General features: G+C 36.6%; 1 long non-coding RNA gene across 1 annotated transcript in view; it reads left to right on the forward strand.

Moving 5' to 3' along the window:
* The first annotated feature begins 15,580 nt into the window (after positions 1-15,580).
* The window catches only part of LOC116091990, a 10,114-nt gene continuing 5,914 nt past the window's right edge, over positions 15,581-19,780 (forward strand). The window contains exons 1-2 of the long non-coding RNA XR_004119136.1: positions 15,581-15,635; positions 16,621-16,696. This is a non-coding gene — a long non-coding RNA (uncharacterized LOC116091990). The remainder of the gene's footprint in view (positions 15,636-16,620; positions 16,697-19,780) is intronic.

Consider the following 19,780-nt stretch of genomic DNA (forward strand, 5'->3'; position numbering starts at 1 on the left):
GGAAGGAAGGAAGGAAGGAAGGAAGAAAGAAAGAAAGAAAGAAAGAAAGAAAGAAAGAAAGAAAGAGATAAGCTGAATGATACCTAGAAGCAGAATTTGCAGTGTTTTTATGTGTCTTTACATTGACAGTAAAGTGGATTTTCTCTACAGTACACTCCTCTGTCTTCCACATTTCATTCTAAAATAGAATGGATTACTTTTAAAAAGCAAGAGCTTTATAATCATCTGTTCCAAGCTACTTAAGAAGGCTTTATAATGACTGGATATTTGTTTAATTCTGTACTTATTGAAGTTGATATTTGTTTTAAAAATTGGCTACAACTTGCCAGTCAGAACAATTGCTAATTCTTTTCAAGGTCTCATTAAAGTGCTGTGGCTCCTGCTAGAAATGTATATAAAGATTCTGGGAAGAAAGACTAAATGCAACACCCCACTTTAATAGGAAACTAGATTTCCACCAATGGTGAATTTTTAAGCAATACTTCCCTGTAGGTTCATACTTTTTTTTTACTGAAAGAAATGAAATAGTAAAGCTCACAAAATATGTAGATTTTGAAAATGAACAACCCTCTTTGTGACGTGTGTGTGTGTGTGTGTGTGTGTGTCTGTGTCCATGTATGGTGCTTGATTACATGAGTTTATTGATTGATTTGAATGAAGGGACATATTTTGTTTTTCCAATTAAGTATGTGAGAGCATAATCACTTTTACATCACCATAGCAGGGCTTAATGCCTCAGTGAATCACCTTCATAAAGTTAATTCCATGCTTGGCAATAACAGAGGCGTAAAGGGCTCAAATGATACTCAAGACAGCAATGGTTAGGAACTGAAACATGCTCATTTGTAAAGCAGTGAAATAATACTGAAAGTCATAGGATTGCCTTCTAAAAGTGTTTATACTACATTATAGAGTGTAAGCTATATTTATATCATATCCTTTGCATAAATGATTCTATACACAAAACACTAATGAAAAGTTGGGTTAGACTTTTCCAAATTGACACACTTGCAGCTAGCCTGATAGAACAAATGAGCACATATTTAATATGCATCAACTAGGGGAAATAATGGCTACCTGGCAAGGTAGTCATAAGAATTGAATGAGAATAACAAATATGAAATACATAGTGGGATGATCAGCTGACAATAGAAATATTAATGGCCATTCCCTTGTACTCAAAGGTAGTTCACATCAGTCCTGGCACCTGACATTTTAAATGATAGCTCACCAATTCAGTGCATGCACAAAGTACAAGGCAAATTCACACCTTCTATAAGAATTTAGCCAGCACTCAGCAATTCATTTCCATCGTCACTCTATGATTTTCATCACAGTGGGTTCAGACAGACCTGTCCCCTCAAATCCCCTCACAATGTTCCACATTTTTACCCAGATGTCATACTCCTCCCTCCTTCAATGAACCCTTATTCTCAGCTGGCTACTATTATTTCTGGCAAAATATCACTAGATAATGAATTCTGCTATTTTACTCCTGGAGGCATTGCATTTCTTAGAAGACTTTTGAAGGGATGAAAGTCACCTGAGAGCCAATTTGATCCATTTCTAACAACTTAAGAAATATACTTTAAGTTTTCTATAACTACATCCATTTTCATCCTATAGTCAAAATTGGAAATGATATACTAGCAGGCCAGAAGATTAAAAAAATTCCATATAGTCTTCTCTGAATTTATTTGTAAGAGTTCATTTTCCCCATCAAGTAAGATCCATTCTGCTTCTGTATATAGAAGAATATTACATCATAATAGGTTGCATTTTCATTCACTTATCAACCACCTCTTCAACTCTAGCCAGAACAAATGAGTGTACCTGTGTTAATACAATTGGATAAAAGTAAATCAAAGCATAATCCTTCTAAACAGGATAAATGGTAGTTTAGGTTAGATATGATGCAAGAGTTCCAGTCAGGATTCTAAATAGAGGGGAAATGAAGGAGGGTTACTTAAATTTCAATCAATTAGGCATACATGTACCAATGCTTTGTTATGTGAAAGGGGTTTTGCCTAGTCCAGCCATACTGACTACTGTTTCACAGATTCCACCCACCAGCTTCTCAAGATAAGTTATGTAGAAAAAGCACAATAGTACAATGCTTTGTATTGATGTCTTAGCAGGCTTTCATTGATAGGGACCAAAGTATTATTTTAAATATTAGGTGACATAGCTGTCTTCAAAGGTTGTATTTCAAGTATTTTTAACAAATGTCCCACCTTTTCCTAATTACAATTCTCCTGCTTCTAAATAATGTGATTTCATTCTTAGCAACACTTTGGCAACTGTGTTAGCACATTTTTCCATCCTGTTTCACAGTAAGAATTCAATCTTTTTTTATTTGTTTTTTTGTTTGTTTGTTTGTTTGTTTTTGTTGTTTTCAAGACAGAGTTTCCCTGTATATCCCTGGCTGTCCTGGAACTCACTCTGTAGACCAGGCTGGCCTTGAACCCAGAAATCCACCTGCCTCTGCCTCCCAAGTGCTGGGATTAAAGGTGTGTACCACCACTGTCCAGCAAGAATTCAATCTTTACCCCACAATCAAGTCCTCTAAAGTGTGATATATTTCCAGTAAGCAATGGTTTCCAAAGTGAGTTCTTTAGAAACTTAGGCTTCTATAAGAGCAGCCCACAAGTAGTTGCTGCTCACTTATCTTACCTTACTTTTATTAAAATTGGTTAATTACAGCCGGGCAGTGGTAGAGCATGCCTTTAATCCCAGCATTTGGGAGGCAGAGGCAGAGGCAGGTGGATTTCTGAGTTCGAGGCCAACCTGGTCTACAGAGTGAGTTCCAGGACAGCCAGGGCTACACAGAGAAACCCCGTCTCGAAAAACAAACAAACAAAAACCATAAAAAAATTGATTAATTATATGTATTTCATGAATTCTAGTTTGAAGAAAGATAAAAGAAAACATGACATGACAAAATTAACCTGAACTAAACAACTATTCTCTTGAACTTCAAACCATCATTACCTAACCACTGGTTAATATTAATAAAGCCCACCAACCACTATTCTAGTTTCAGTTATGCTGCTGTGACAAAGCATACTAACAATAAAGATCTCAGTGGAAAGGATTTATTTGACTTACAGTTCTATGTCACATTACATTTTTTTGAGACACCAAGGTAGGAACTTAAGCAGCTAGTTGCATCACCACCATTGTCAGTATTAGAGAAAAACAAGTATGTAGATCCTTGTCTGCTTGCTTGTTCTCCTCACTCTTATACAACTCACACCACAACCTAGGGAATGATGCCACCATTATATAATTCATATCACAATCTAAGCAATAGGGGCCTGCATTTTGTGATGGGTTGAAAGAGAATGGCCTTCATTGGCTCATATATTTTGAACACTTGTTCCCCTGATGGTTGAACTGTTTTCTAAAATATTAGGAAGTGCAGGCTTGTTGATCCAGGTATGTCACTTTGGTGTTCCAAAAGCCCACAGCACTCCTAATATTCCCCCTCTCTTTCATGCTTGGAGTTCAAAATGTAAGCTCTCAGCTACTGTTCCAGTGCCATGCTTGCCTGCTTGCTGTCATGCTACCACCATAATGGTCATTCTATGTGAATGGTCATATCTATGTGAAGTATAATGTCTGACAGAAGCAACCGAAGGAAAGAATTGAGCAATATAGTTATAGTTATCAATGCTTGCTGGATTTAATGCGGTTGTCAAGATTCTTTCTTAAGCAATTGGGTGTAAGTGATTTATAATATAAAATATGATTTGGAAAATATATTACTCTTCTTGGGCTCTAATAACAAACTACAATGGCCAAATGGCTTAAAACACACACATTTAAGGCCAGTGAGATGGGTCAATGAGTAAAGTCACTTACCACCAAGCCTGAAGAAGGACCTGAGTTTGATTCTTGAGACTCACATGGTATAAGAGAGAACCAACTCCTGAAAGTTGTCCTCTAACTTCTACATGCATACATTTGCAAGTGAGTGTACACATGTACACACACACACACACACACACACACACACACACACACGCACATACAAACCATGCAATTAAAAATTTTGAAAACCAAGTCATAATTATGCAGTTTATAAGTTATGGTCAAGGACTTTACCTTTTGAGCTTTATTTATTTATAATTTTTTCAAGTGTGTATGCCTGTGTGTGTGCATGTGTGTGTCTCTGTGTGTGTGTGTGTGTGTGTGTGTACATGCATGCACGCACGCACACGTGCATGTGTAATCAAATTCACTCTTCTTGTTAGGGCACGAGTTTCACAGTCTCACTTAATCCTTATTATTTTCCAAACATTGTATCTCCAAATAGCATCACACTGAATGTTTAACATATGAAGTTGGGGAGGCTACAGTTCAATCTATAAGAAAGACTAATAATGCCTTAGAATGTGTTTGGCCTCAAATTTAGCATGTCCCTATAATTTTCTTTTGATTATTTCACTGAACATGTAACATTTATTAGAATTATACAAATGTACAACTTGTAGACAGTTTCCCTCTTGACTCAAATTTACCTGTTCAATAAACTCTTTAGATGTTCAAAATATCAGCACAGTCCATCCATGTAGGATGATAAGGAGAAACACTCTCAGGGCTCTACTATTCTCAGGACACAGCCATCAGAAATCTGTCATGATGATGACCACTTTTCCATAGTCTGCCCTAAATTTTCAACATCAGAGATATCTCTTCTATTCTGGAAGACACATAAAGAAATAAAATGGACAAAGAAAAGAAACTTATAACCAGAAAGACATTATTTCTGAGAATACATAATACTAAGAAGGAAAGGGGCTCCCTATGCTTATAGTTCATTCTTGTACTATTAAAGGATTATCATGTGAGCCTTCAGATGAGCTCCTTGTCAGTTTAAGAAAAGACAGGGACTTTCCTTGAGAACATGAGAACCAAGTATGTGTTTCTAGGGTGAGGAGATATATGCTGATATCATATTCTTATGCAGCTGAACAGAAAGAGTCTATGGGGCACACTATAAGCCAATAGACCTTTGATTTGAGTGAATCAGAAAGAAAAAATCCACACAGGTATTTGCCTCATAGAAAGGCAGCCAAAAACTCTGCCTTCCATAATACATTGGAAACATGCCATACTCAAACTATCCCTGATCAACACTGTGCTAAAAGTGCAAGCTGGATGCTTTGTGGAAAGGATAATGGAGCAATTCAGAACTGCAAATCAAAATGGCCACCCAGGTCCAATTGGGTTGCTCAAAGTCACGACCTACAGAAGCAAAGGATTACTCTGCTTAACTGGTGCTCAGTGGCTGTTTCATAAGCTTGGGTTCACCAGACCTGTATTCGTGCCTTAGATACTTCATTACATTTGCCTTTACTTTGTTCAGTCTATTGTTTTATAATCAAATAGAGCATCTGCTAATTGACTTGCATATCCCAAAAATATTGATAAATATAGGCATAAAGCAAATTATAAAAGTCAGGAACAATTTTTAACAGTGAAGTGGAGTTGTCATTGGCATTGCTCCTTTGGATTTACCTTTAAGGGATGATGAAGAGAAACAATAAAACATTGTCTTTACTTAACATCTCTGCATTACTTTTTTTCTCCTTGCTTCTCTGGGACTATCTGTTATAAACACAATTTCAAAACACAGAGGGATACCAATCAGGGAACCCTTATTTCACCACCCTTACTCTGCAAAAGACATGAGTGTGGAAAGAGAAAGGATGTCATTCACAGTTTCAAGTAGCTGGAGTACGTTTGGGACTCAAGGTGACCCAGAACAAAACGAGCCCACACAAGCCTTTCTTTATGATCTTTCTTGCTCCTCTTCTTAAGCCAACAGACAAAGCCTTGCATACCAATTCCCCAGCTGCTGACAGTGCCAAAGTAATTTCAACACCAAAAGCCCACTCGGCCCTGGAGAATAAGAAGCAGCATATGCACTCAGGACTGTTTGATTAAAGCTCACACGCTGTATCTAAGAAAGTGTCTGCCCTTTAGAAAGTTCAGAGTCCTTGGGCTATGTATGCCTTTGATAACCTCCCTTCAAAAGCCTGAGATTTCTTCTTCTTCTTCTTCTTCTTCTTCTTCTTCTTCTTCTTCTTCTTCTTCTTCTTCTTCTTCTTCTTCTTCTTCTTCTTCTTCTTCTTCTTCTTCTTCTTCTTCTTCTTCTTCTTCTTCTTCTTCTTCTTCTTTTTCTTCTTCTTCTTCTTCTTCTTTTTCTTCTTCATCATCATCAAAGGCTACAAAAAGAGTGGGGAATTTTGAAACTATTGTATTATCTCACCACCTCAGATATTCAGGAGAAATTGAGAAATAACTCATACATACTTGGAATAGTTTAATAAAATGCACACTAAGCTTGGTTGTGGAGACATTCCTAAACATACATAATAAAGTATATGAAGGCTATTCTTCATACAACTGATGTGTCATTTGCAGTATGAATAACAAAAGCACAACTTCATGTAGCAGACAAGTCTGATATTTCAGTCATTATGAAGTTATATTAATACTCTTCCTAGTTTATGATTTTAAATACACAGAAAATTGTATGGAACACATCAAGAGTTTCTACATACTCTTGTAACAATACTTTACCACTTTCCACTAACGTCTTGCAGCAATATGACAAGTCTGTTACAATCTGAGAGCTATAATTGATCCTCCATTTTTACTCATCTATACATTCATTGTGTTGTACATTTCCCAAGCACTTCTCTCATGTCTGGTATCTACCATATGTATTAATTATCCTCCTCTGCTCTCCAAGGATAGAGTCCATGGTGTGTGCATAATAGGTAATATTTCTACCATTAAACCATATCCTCAGCCCTTTGATCCCTTTATCTGTTAGTTCAACACTTCAGAGTGTACCTATGAACAGAATGATATAGTATTTATATTTCTATATGTAACTTATTTCAAGTAATGAAATATCTTTCAGATTTATTCATGTTATGACAAATGGCAGCATTTTATTCTTTGTAAACATGGTTAATAATCCATTGTGTAAATGTACCCTATTTTGTCATTTCATATGTTAATAGGCATTTAGGCTGCCATTTATGAACAAAGTACAAATGAAACCTATAATGAGATATCATTTTTCACTTTTTTAAATTAGACATTTTCTTTATTTACATTTAAAATGATATCTCCTTTCTGAGTTTTCCCTCTGGAAAAATAAACTGTTCCCTCTCCGCCCCCCTGCTCACCAACCCACCCTCTCCCAAATCCAGGCACTAGCATTCCCCTACACTGGGGCATAGAACCTTCCCAGGACCAAGGGCCTCTCCTCCCATTGAAAACCAACTAGGCCATCCTCTGCTACATATGCAGCTGGAGCCATGAGTACCACCATGTGTATTCTTCAGTTGGTGTTTTAGTCCCTGGGAGCTCTGAGGGTACTAGTTAGTTCATATTGTTGTTCGGAGAGGGAACCGTTTCTTTTTTCTTTCCAGAGGGAAAACTCAGAAAGGAGATATCATTTTAAATGTAAATAAAGAAAATATCTAATTTTAAAAAGTGAAAAATGATATCTCATTATAGGTTTCATTTGTACTAAGGGGCTGCAAACCCTTCAGCTCCTTGGGTCCTTTCTCTAGCTCCTTGATTGTGGACCCTGTGCTCAGTCCAATGGATGGCTGTGAGCCTCTACTTCTGTATTAGTCAGGCACTGGCAGAGCCTCTCAGGAGACAGCTATATCAGGCTCCTGTCAGCCAACACTTGCTGGCATCCACAATAGTGTCTGGGTTTGGAGATTGTATATGGGAAGGATTCCCAGGTGGAGCAGTCTCTGGATTGTCCTTCTTTCAGTCTCTGCTCCACCGTTTGTCTCTGTAACTCCTTCCATGGGTATTTTGTTACCCCTTCTAAGAATGATCGAAGTATCCACACTTTGGTTTGCCTTCTTGAGTTTCTTGTGGTTTGTGGATTGTATTTTGGGCATTCCGAGTTTCTAGCCTAATATCCACTGATCAGTGAATGCATACCATGTGTATTCTTTTGTGACTGGGTTACCTTACTCAGAATAATATTCTCCATATCCATCCATTTCCCTAAGAATTTCACAAATTCTTTGTTTTTAATAGCTGAGTAATACTCTATGTGTAAATGTACAACATTTTCTGTATCCATTCCTCTGTTGAGGGACATTTGGATTGTTTTCAGTTTCTGGCTATTATAAATAAGGCTGATATGAACGTAGTGGAGCATGTGTCCTTATTACATGTTGCAGTATCTTTTGGGTATATGCCCAGGAGTAGTATAGCTTGGTCCTCTGATTGTACTATGTCCAATTTCCTGAGGAACTGCCAAACTGATTTCCAGAGTGGTTGTACCAGCTTGCAATCCCACCAGCAATGAAGGAGTGTTCCTCTTTCTCTACAACCTCACCAGCATCTTTTCTTACCTGAGTTTTTGATCTAAGCCATTCTGAGTGGTGTGAGGTGGAATCTCAGGGTTGTTTTGATTTGCATTTCCCTGATGACTAAGGATGTTAAACATTTCTTTAGGTACTTCTCAGCCATTCAGTATTCCTCAGGTGAGAATTCTTTATTAAGTTCTGTACCCCATTTTTTAATAAGTTTATTTGGTTTTCTGGTGTCTACCTTCTTAAGTTCTTTGTATATATTGAATATTAGCCCTCTATCAGATATATGATTAGTAAAGATCTTTTCCCAATCTGTTGGTTGCTGTTTTGTCTTATTGACAGTGTCCTTTGCCTTACAGAAGCTTTGCAATTTTATGAAGTCCCATTTGTCAATTCTTGTTCTTAGAACATAAGTTATTGGTGTTCCATTTAGCATATTTTCCCCTGTGCCCATGTGCTTGCTGCTTTTCCCCACTTTCCTTTCTATTAGGTTGAATTATCTTGTTTTATGTAGAAATACTTGATCCACTTGGACTTGAGCTTTATACAAGGAGATAGGAATGAATCAATTTGCATTATTCTACATGTTAACCACCAGTTGAGCCAGCACTGTTTGTTGAAAATGCTGTCTTTTTTCCACTGGATAGATAGTTTTAGCTCCTTTGTCAAAGATCATGTGGCCATTGTTTTGTGGCTTCATTTCTGGGTCTTCAATTCTATTCCATTAATCCACCTGCCTGTCACTGTGCCAGTACCATGCAGTTTTTATCACAATTGCTCTGTAGTACAGCTTGAGGTCAGGGATGGTGATTTCACCAGAGCTTCTTTCATTGTTGAGAATAGTTTTCACTATTCTAGGCTTATTGTTATTCCAGATGAATTTGCAAATTGCTCTTTCCATGTCTGTGAAGAATTGAGTTGGAATTTTGATGGGGATTGCATTGAATCTGTAGACTACTTTCTGCAAGATGGCCATTTTTACTATATTAATCCTGCCAATCCACGAGCATGTGATATCTTTCCATCTTCTGAGATCTTCTTCAATTTCCTTCTTCAGAGACTTGAAGTTCTTGTCATACAGATCTTTTACTTGCTTAGAGTTACACCAAGGTATTTTATTTGTGATTATTGTAAAGGGTTTTGTTTCCCTGATTTCTTTCTCAGCCTGTTTATCCTTTGTGTAGAAGAAGGTCACTGATTTGCTCATATTAATTTTATATCCAGCTACTTTGCTGAAGTTGTTTATCAGGTTTAGGAGCTCTCTGGTGGAATTTTTGGAGCTACTTGAGCATACTATTATATCATCAGCAATTAGTGATAATTTGACTTCTTCCTTTCCAATTCATATCACTTTGATCTCCTTTTATTGTCTAATTGCTCTGGCTAGGACTTCAAGTACAATATTGAATAGGTAGGGAAAGAGTGTGCAGCCTTGTCTAGTCCCTGATTTTAGTGGGATTGCTTCAAGTTTCTCTTCAATTAGTTTGATGTTGGCTACTGTTTTGCTGTATACTGCTTTTACTATGTTCAAGTATGGGCCTTGAATTCCTGATCTTTCCAAGACTTTTATCATGAAGGGGTGCTGGATTTTGTCCAATGCTTTCTCAGCATCTAATGAGATGATCATATGATTTTTTTTCTTTGAGTTTGCTTATATAGAGTTTGCTTATATATGGACTTCCATATATTGAACCATCCCTGCATCCCTGAGATGAAGCCTACTTGATCATGGTGGATGATCGTTTTGATAAGTTTTTGGACTCATTTTGCAAGAATTTTATTGAGCATTTTTGCATCGATATTCATAAGGGAAGTTGGTCGAAGTTTTCTTTCTTTGTTAGGTCTTCATATGTTTAGCTATCAGAGTAATTGTGGCTTCATAGAACGAATTGGGTAGAGTACCTTCCGTTTCTATTTTGTTGAATAGTTTGAGGAGTATTGGTATTAGGTCTTCTTTGAAGGTCTGATAAAACTCTGCACTAAAGCCATCTGGTCCAGGGCTTTTTTTGGTTGGGAGAATATTAATAACTTTTTCTACTTCCTTAGACGATATGGGACTCTTTAGATCATTTATCTGATCTTTATTTAACTTTGATGACTAGTATCTGTCTAGAAAATTGTCATCTCATCCAGGTTTTCCAGTTTTCTTGAGTATAGGCTTTTGTAGTAGAATCTCATGATTTTTTGGATTTCCTCAGTGTCTGTTGTTATGTCTCCCTTTTCTTTTCTGATCTTGTTAATTCGGATACTGTCTCTGTGCCCACTAGTTAGTTGTGCTAAGGGTTTATTTATTTTATTGTCTTCCTCAAAGAAGAAGTTCCTGGTCTGGTTGATTCTTTGTATAGTTCTTTTTGTTTCCATTTGTTTGATTTCAGCCCCGAGTTTGAGTATTTCCTGTTGTCAACTCCTCTTGGGTAAATTTGCTTCTTTTTGTTCTAGAGCTTCCAGATGTGCCGTCAAATTGCTAGTGTATGCTCTCTCTAGTTTCTTTTTTGAGTTTTCCTTTGAGGAATCCTTTCATTGTGCCCCATAAGTTTGGGTATGTTGTGGCTTCATTTTCATTAATCTCTAAGTTTTTAATTTCTTTATTTCTTTTTTATCAAATTATCATTGAATAGAGAGCTGTTAACCTTCCTCATGTATGTGGGCTTTCTGTTGTTTTTGTTGTTATTGTGGAGCAGCCTTAGTCTGGGGTAATTTGATAGGATGCAAGGAATTATTTCAATCTTCTTGTATCTGTTGAGGCCTGCTATGTGCCCGATTGTATGGTCAATTTTGGAGAAGGTACTATGAGGTGCTGAGAAGAAGGTATATCCTTTTGTTTTAGGTAAAAAGTTCTATAGATATCTGTTAAATCCATCTGTTTCATAACTTCTGTTAGTTTCACTGTGTCTCTGTTTAGTCTGTTTCCATGATCTGTCCATTGGTGAGAGTGGGGTATTGAAATCTCCCACTATTATTATGTGCTGTGTAATGTGTGCTTTGATCTTTAGTAAAGTTTCTTTTATGAATGTAGATACCTTTGCATTTGGAGTATAGAGTTTCAGAATTGTGAGTTCATCTTGGTAGATATTACCTTTGATGAGTATGAAGTATGCCTCCTTATCTTTTTTGATCACTTTAGGTTGAAAATCTATTTTATTCAATATTAGAATGGCTACTCCAGCTTGTTTCTTGGGACCATTTGCTTGGAAATTTTTTTTCTAGCCTTTTACTCTAAGGTAGTGTTAGTCTTTGTAACTGAGGTGGGTTTCCTGTACAAAACAAATGTTTGGTCCTGTTTATATAACCAGTCTGACATTCTATGTCTTTTCATTGGGGAATTGAGTCCATTGATAATAATAGTTATTAAGAAAAAGTAATTGTTGCTTCCTGTTATTTTTGTTGTTAGAGTTGGAATTCTGTTCATGTGGCTATCTTAAGTTTTGTTGAAAGTTTTTTTTTTCTTTCTCTAGGTTTGTGTTAGAGTTTTCCATTTATCATCCTTTGAAGGGCTGGATTTGTGGATAGATATTGTACAAATTTGGTTTTGTCATAGAATATGTTGGTTTCTCCATCTATGGTAATTGAGAGTTTTGTTGGGTATAGTAGCCTGGGCTGTCATTTGTGTTCTCTTAGGGTCTGTATGATATCAATATCAACCCAGGATCTTCTGGCTTTCATAGTCTCTGGCAAGAAGTGTGGTAATTCTGATAAGTCTGCCTTTATATGTTACTTGACCTTTTTCCCTCACTGCTTTTAACATTCTTTCTTTGTTTTGTACATTTGGTGTTTTGATTATTATGTGATGAGTGGAATTTCTTTTCTGGTCCAAACTGGAGTTCTGTAGGCTTTTTGTATGTTCACAGACATCTCTTTCTTTAGGTTAAGGAATTTTTTTTCTTTTTTTTTTTTTTCCTTTTTTTTTTTTTTCTTTTTTCGGTTTTTCGAGACAGGGTTTCTCTGTGTAGCCCTGGCTGTCCTGGTAACTCACTCTGTTGACCAGGCTGGCCTCGAGCTCAGAAATCCAACTGCTTCTGCCTCCCAAGTTCTGGTATTAAATGTGTGCACCACCACCACCCAGCTGGAATATTTTTCTATAGTTTTATTAATATATTTACTAGCTCTTTATGTTGGAAGTCTTCATTCTCTTCTATACCTATTATCCTTAGGTTTGGTCTTCTCATTGTCTCCTGGATTTCCTGGATGTTTTGGGTTAGGATCTTATTGCATTTTGCCTTTTCTTTGACTGTTGTGTCAATGTTTTCTATGGTGTCTTCTACCCCTGAGATTCTCTCTTCTATCTCTTGCATTCTGTTGGCGATGCTTGCATCTATGGCTCCTGATTTCTTTCCTAGGTTTTGTATCTCCAGGAATGTCTATCTTTCTGATTTCTTTATTGTTTCTATTTCCATTTTTAGATTCTGGATGGTTTTGCTCATTTCCTTCACCTGTTTGATTGTGTTTTCCTGTAGTTCTTTAAGGGATTTTTGTGTTTCCTCTTTAAGGGCTTCTAGCTGTTTACCTGTGTTCTCCTGTATTTCTTTGAGGGAGCTATTTATGTCTTTCTTAAAGTCCTGTATCATCATCATGATAAGTGATTTTATATCTGAATATTGCTTTTCAGGTGTGTTGGGGTATCCAGGACTTGCTTTGGTTGGAGTACTGGGTTCAATTATGCCAAGTAGTCTTGGTTTCTGTTAGTAAGATTCTTGCATTTGCCTTTCACCATCTGTTGGTCTCTAGTGTTACATGTTCTTGCTGTCTCTGGCTGGAGCTTGTTCCTCCTGTGGGTCTGTAAGCCTGTGTCAACACTTCTTATAGACCAGCTCTCTGCTGGTAAGACCTGTCCACAGAGGGCTGTTGATCAGCCATTCCTCCTGAGTGTAGATGGATAAAAAAGGACTCTGTCCCAGCTGCTCTATAGCTTATGAGGCTTGTGCCTCCTGGCTGGTCCTGTCTTAGAAAGTCACTAGAGAGAAAATGGTGATCTTACCTGAGTCCAGGGGTCAGTGCACTACCTGGAGACAAGCTCTCCACTTGAGGGAATGATACACAGGGAGCTATGGAACAGGCATACCTCCTGGTTGTAGATAGAGGTAGAAAGGACCCTATCACAGCTGCTCTCCTGCATCCTGGCTGGTCTTGCTTTAGAAAGTCACCTCCTGGTTGTAGATTGAGACAGAAACACCCTGTCGCAGCTTCATTTCTCACTTTTTAGGATAACTGTTATAAAAATGAAAGTCAAGAGGTAGAATGCTTGGAGTGAAACTGCTTGTTCAGGAAAGGACACAGGAGGATGGGAGGAAATAGAAGGGATGGTATTTAACCTAAAGATGGGTAAAAAAAAAACACACGTGGAAACATTGCAATCATTGTCATCATGAAATGGTTTCCAATCCTAGGCCTGCACAGGACAACTGTCAACAATCAGGAAGAAGTGCTCATAAGGCCCTTACACTTCACTATTAAACTATTGGCTCCTGATAGGTTCTGAGGTAGTATCATTTCCTGCAGATGTTTATTCCAGTAAATCTCCAACCCAAATAAGCCTGTATAAGGAAAACACAACTCAATTAATATGAATATAAGCTGCATGCCTAGATTGGGCAGACCTACCACTACACTCCTATATTCCCCATCTATGAAATCCCCTGTAACTTGTGATTTCTTTAGGCCATGTGCTTCTGCTTCATTTTCCTTCCACCTCCTCCTCTTCTGTCTTCCTCTCTTCTCCTTTGTCTCCCCTCCTCCTCTCTCTTACTCTCTCTCTAAAACTGTCAGCTCCACCTTCCCTTCCACTGCCCAATCACTGGTTCTTGCTTTTATTTTACAAGTTAAAATGGAAGGAAGGTTCATGTGAAATAACCAGAGTATGTTATTCACTCCTGATCTGAGGGGGGGGGGCCTCTTGGGGAAGCAGAATTAGCATCAAAATACAAACACAACCAAGGCAATCCAGAACATTTCCCCCTTTTTATGCAATTCAAAAGCTCTTTTTCCTCAGATATAAATTGAGTACAACTATTACCATTCTACAATTTATAAAGTATAAGACACACATAACACCCAGTCCATCAGTTTTGTCGATTAGATAAAGCACTCTACCATCTATCCTAACTTAAAAGGCTTATAATTCTATACATGACTTATGTCCTGGTTTTAGATTATATGTCATCTGAAAACCATCTTCTCAAATCTAGATCATCTTTCTCAATGCTAAACAGCTTGGTTTGGCTATAAGACTACAACTAGTCTTCATCCCTATCAGGAATCCAAGAACAATTGACATTACCTGAAAATGTGAGTGAAAACTTAGCTTCCAAAACTTAGTCAATTTATAGAGACCACTGATCATATCTGCACAGCCTCTCATTGTTGAAAACATTGGAGTATCAGTCTTTAGTCTTCTGGCCCAGGATCATCTGACAGACCTTTGTAATGCAGAATTTTGAAGGACTGATTACCTTGTATTGGCAGAGATTATCGGTCGACTATTCCACAAAGAGTGTCCTTTTTCTAGACAGTATTTTGTCTGTAGATGAATTGAGGAAATTTTTGTCTAGTGACTATATCACCACAAGTGGAGCAACTCTATTGATGCTCAGTTTCTTTTTTGAATCCAAGAAAGGGGTGCTGTCAGGAGCAGACAGGTCTCTAGTCAAATGATCTTTAATATAGAAATGGCCATAAATGTCATACTTTGTGGACTTCTGATGCCTTTGAAGACTATCTGTGCAACACATTTCTGAACTGTTATGCCTTGACTAATTTCAGTCATTTCTAATTGAAATATCTCAAAAACATTCTCTTAATTAACCCAGAACCATGAATCTGCTATTTGGCCCTTAACTCGCATTGCTTAATCATCTAAAAACAGTTTATAATAGCAATTATAGAAGTACTTGGTCCAAGCCTTGAATTCTTAAATGTGTTGTCTAGGCACAGTGCCTATATGAGAACATCAAAATACAAACTACACCAGGGCAATCCACAATGTTGTGTACTCATTGCTGAGTCTATGGTGCTCCAATGGATAGCTGCATACCCATGTCCACTCTGACAACATATATTAAACACAGCAGGACAATAAAGCAACCACAACAAAAAAATAGAAATGGACATAAGAATCATTGGGGTCTCAAGTGCTGCAGAAGCCTCTAGTTTCCATAGTGCTTTGTAGGAAAGAATGCATTGAGTTGCCTAGACAACCATTCAGTGTTTCTACTGAGGCAGAACTTTTGTAAAGTATAACAAGAACAGCTAATTCTTTCCACATGTTTGGGCATGGTAATGCTTATTTGTATTTATTTTTCTTATAACCAAAAAAGAAAAATGATTGACAATGATTCACCATAAATGCTAAGTACCAGAAAGGTAGCTTTTTAGCTAAAGAAAAGGTCCTTGACATACAAGCCAGAAAACCCTCAGGTTATCCTAACGCATGTATACTGGTTGGGTATTGGTTTGTATGTTTGTTTGCCAACTTGATAGAGGATATAGTTATCTGAGAAGACGGAACTACAATTGAGAGAATACCTCCAGTAGAATGAACTATAGGCAAGACTGTGGGATGTTTTCTTAATAGTTGATAGGATGCCCCAGTCTATTGTGGATGATATCACTCGTGGGTACATAGTTCTGGGGTATATTAGAAAGTAGGCTGAGCCATGAGTAGAAAGCTACTAAGTAGCACTCCTCTGTGGTCTATGTTTCACTTCTTGCCTCCAGCTTTCTGCCTTAAGTTCCTGACCTGATTTCCCTTAGTAAAGGGGTATTACCTGAGATTTGCAAGATGAAATAACCCTGTCCTCATAAAGTTACTTTTGGTGACCCTCAACATATCACACACACATACACACATATAATAATAATAATAATAATAATAATAATAATAATAATAATAACTTATTATTGTAGGATTAAATTTATATTTTAGAAAAATTGGCAAGTTTGAGATTGATATTTACTCTAGTTTCAAAATTATACAATGTATACATATATCAAAATACCATGAAGAACTTCATAGAAATATGTAATTTTCTTGTCAATTGAAATTATTTAAAAATTAAAAAATGAAAAACATAGTTCTTTGTGATATATAGAAAAGAAATCCATTTTTGTATATTAGCTTTGTATGCAACAACTTTGCAATAAGCAGTATTTCCCAAAAAACTTTTTGAAATTTTTTGCATAGCTAGTCATGTTATCTTTGCACAAATGTAACTGTTTATTCTTTGCAAACATTAAACATTTTTCTATTTCTTGTATCGAGACATTAGCTAAAATATCCAGTACAGTGTTGAAATACAGTGGTGAGAAGAGGCATCCTTGTCTTGTTTCTGCTATTGGTGAGAACTCTAAGTCCTTATCATTGTGTATGACTTAACTATAAGGTTTTATAAATATTTATCAGTCTGATAAACTCCCTTTTATTTCTAGTTTTCTAAAATTTCTTGTATGAATGGATGTTACATTTTGTCAAATGATTTTCTATTGATGTTATAGATTGTGCAAATTGTCAACAATTTCCACACCTCACATCACATAATAGTATAGTATTGATAAAGTTACAGTATACACTCATATTTTCAACATTATTTAATGATTTGAAAATGTTAACTTATGATAAAAACAAAAAGTCAGTGTGTGGTACCCTGTATATAATATGCACTACCCATCCATGCAATGGTATAAGTAGTCTTATTCTTTTAAATTATTTTAATTTATGTGCTTCAATGGTTTTCGTACTCATGTCTGTGCAGCATGTGCACATAGTGCCTTCGGAGGTCAGAGAAGACAACTAACCCCCTGAAACTAGACTTATGAGTGGTTGGTTGTAAGTACTATGTGTGGTTGCTAAGAGTCAAACCCAGGTCCTCTACAAGAATTACAAGTGCTTTTAACCACTATATCATATCTCCAGCTCCTGTCATACATTCTTATTAGTCAAAATATATATGTTCTATAGAGGAACTCCAAACACTGATTTAACAAATGCAAACATAGCTCCTAGGTGAACCAGAGAATAAGGTTTCTGCAAGACTCTAGTCACATGTTCAACCAACACATACATTATCTTGTTTTGTATGTTTTTTTTTTACGAAAATGTACCATTTGATGTATCTTGTTGATTCATTAACATTGAACCCATGACCAATACCCCCAGAATGGTTTCTCTTCAGAGTCAACCTGACTAGGTTTAGAATCACCTAATAGTCATACTGCTGCATATGTCGGTGCTTCCAGGGAAGTGTAACTGAAGAAGGAAGAACCAACATAAATATGGATGGCATCATCCCATGGACTTGGGTCACAAACAGTATAGAAGGAAATGAGAAAGCCAGCTGAGAAGCAGCATTATTGAGTCTCTGTCTAGACTTGACAGTCTTACCTGTATGTTCCTGCTGTCATGAACCATCATAAACTTTGCTACATGCCTTCACCACACAATGGACTTAATCCTCTCAAATCATAAGACAAATTCATGTTTCCTCCCATAAGTTGGCATCTTCTAAGCATTTGGTTACAGTGATAAAAAATAACCAATACACACACACACACACACACACACACACACACACACACAAATATATATTTTGTGCTGGAGAAGGAGATGCTGTGTGTATTTTCTCCTCAGAGCATATACAAAATATTTTTGTGCTAAGGAAAGGTAAATGAAACATGTTAAGCAGTGAATCATTGTGGAAAAATAGTAAAACTTGAGTCTGCACAAAGGATATTATTTATTGTATTGTATAATGCTGAAATAAAAAGGCAGAACTTTGATTGATTTACCCCTCAGCTGCAATGTTTGTGTTACCTACTCAAAGGTTTAAATGTTATGCTACTCTAGACATATCTGTGAATGGCTGCAAGCAAGAAAAGTATTTGAAAGTTTTAAAACAAATATTAGAAAGAGAATTTCTTTATGTAAAATTCAGAAATAATGAGAATTAACTGATTGTATACACACATACATAAATTTATCCATATATAACATGATTTAAAAGTGTAACAATGTGAGTGAATACTACATTAAATTTACAGTAATGTTTGTCATACAAAATTCTAATGAATTTTTGAGCTTTCTTTTATTTTTATCAATTTTTAAATATAAATATGTGTATTGCAAAGTCTATCACAATGATACATTTATGAAACTAAATTTTCAATGAAGAATTCCTTACTGATACATCTATACACAGCCTTTAAACATGGTAGGTAAGAAAAATTTTATATTACAGACAATGCCTGATATAAATTTGAATGAAAATTTATTTATCTAAATATAATATATATATTTTCAATTCTGTCAAATGCTAGCAAGGTCTTTTTAAGAGTATGGGATTGTATGTGATTATGGTCCATTTTCCTAAATATCTTTGCACTTTCAAAATTTTTCAATTTTTTTTTTTTGAGACAGGGTTTCTCTGTGTAGCCCTGGCTGTCCTGGAACTCACTCTGTAGACCAGGCTGGCCCCAAACTCAGAAATCCGCCTGCCTCTGCCTCCCAAGTGCTGGGATTAAAGGCGTGTGCCACCACCGCCCAGCTTCAAAAATTTTCAAAATGAGTACCATACATCTTTTTGTTTTTCTTTTTTTGATTAATTTATTTATTATTATATGTAAGTATGCTGTAACTGTCTTCAGATTCTCCAGTAGGGAGTTAGATCTCATTATGGACAGCTGTGAGCCACCATGTGGTTACTAGTATTTGAACTTATGATCTTCAGAAGGGGAGTCAGTGCTCTTAACCACTGAGCCATGTCTCCAGTCCCCATTTTTTTGTTTTTCTTCTGAGATAAGGTTTTGCTATGTAGCCTAGGATGACATAAACTTTGTATAAATCAGGCTGGTCTCAAACTCAGAGACATCTACCTGCTTGCACCTTACAAGTAATTGGATGAAAAGCATGTGCCACTATGACCATCAACATTATTATTATTTTTTTTTAATGAAAAAGAGGGGTCTGGGGAAATTGCTCAGTAATTAAGCACTTGCCATGAATGTCTGTTGACCTGAATTCAGGAACTCTGAATTTTTGTAAAGGTTAGATGCTATTAGGTCCCTTTGAGAATTTGGAAGGTGGGCTTAGCATAATCTCCAGAAGTTTGAGGGCCAGCTAGCCTGGTCTATATGGTAGTGAAGAAACTTTGTCTCAAGCCAGGTAGAAAGGTAAGGCCTGATACCTGATGTTTTTCCTCTGATCTCCATATGTATGGGAAGGCAAACATGCTCTAGCACCCCCTCTCACAGAAAGAAACATACACTCAAATAAAGAAAAAGTAGAAAATAATATATTTAGTGTTCTTAGTGACTAAGAATTGGAGATTTAAGCAATTGTTCTGGAACAAAGATTCACAATACTTTTCTGTGGAAGATATCCAACCTCAGGTCTATTCACTTCTAGTATTATCTCTCTCTCTCTCTCT

This window comes from Mastomys coucha, chromosome X (genome assembly GCF_008632895.1).
Source record: "Mastomys coucha isolate ucsf_1 chromosome X, UCSF_Mcou_1, whole genome shotgun sequence".
Taxonomy (NCBI): Eukaryota; Metazoa; Chordata; class Mammalia; order Rodentia; family Muridae; genus Mastomys; species Mastomys coucha.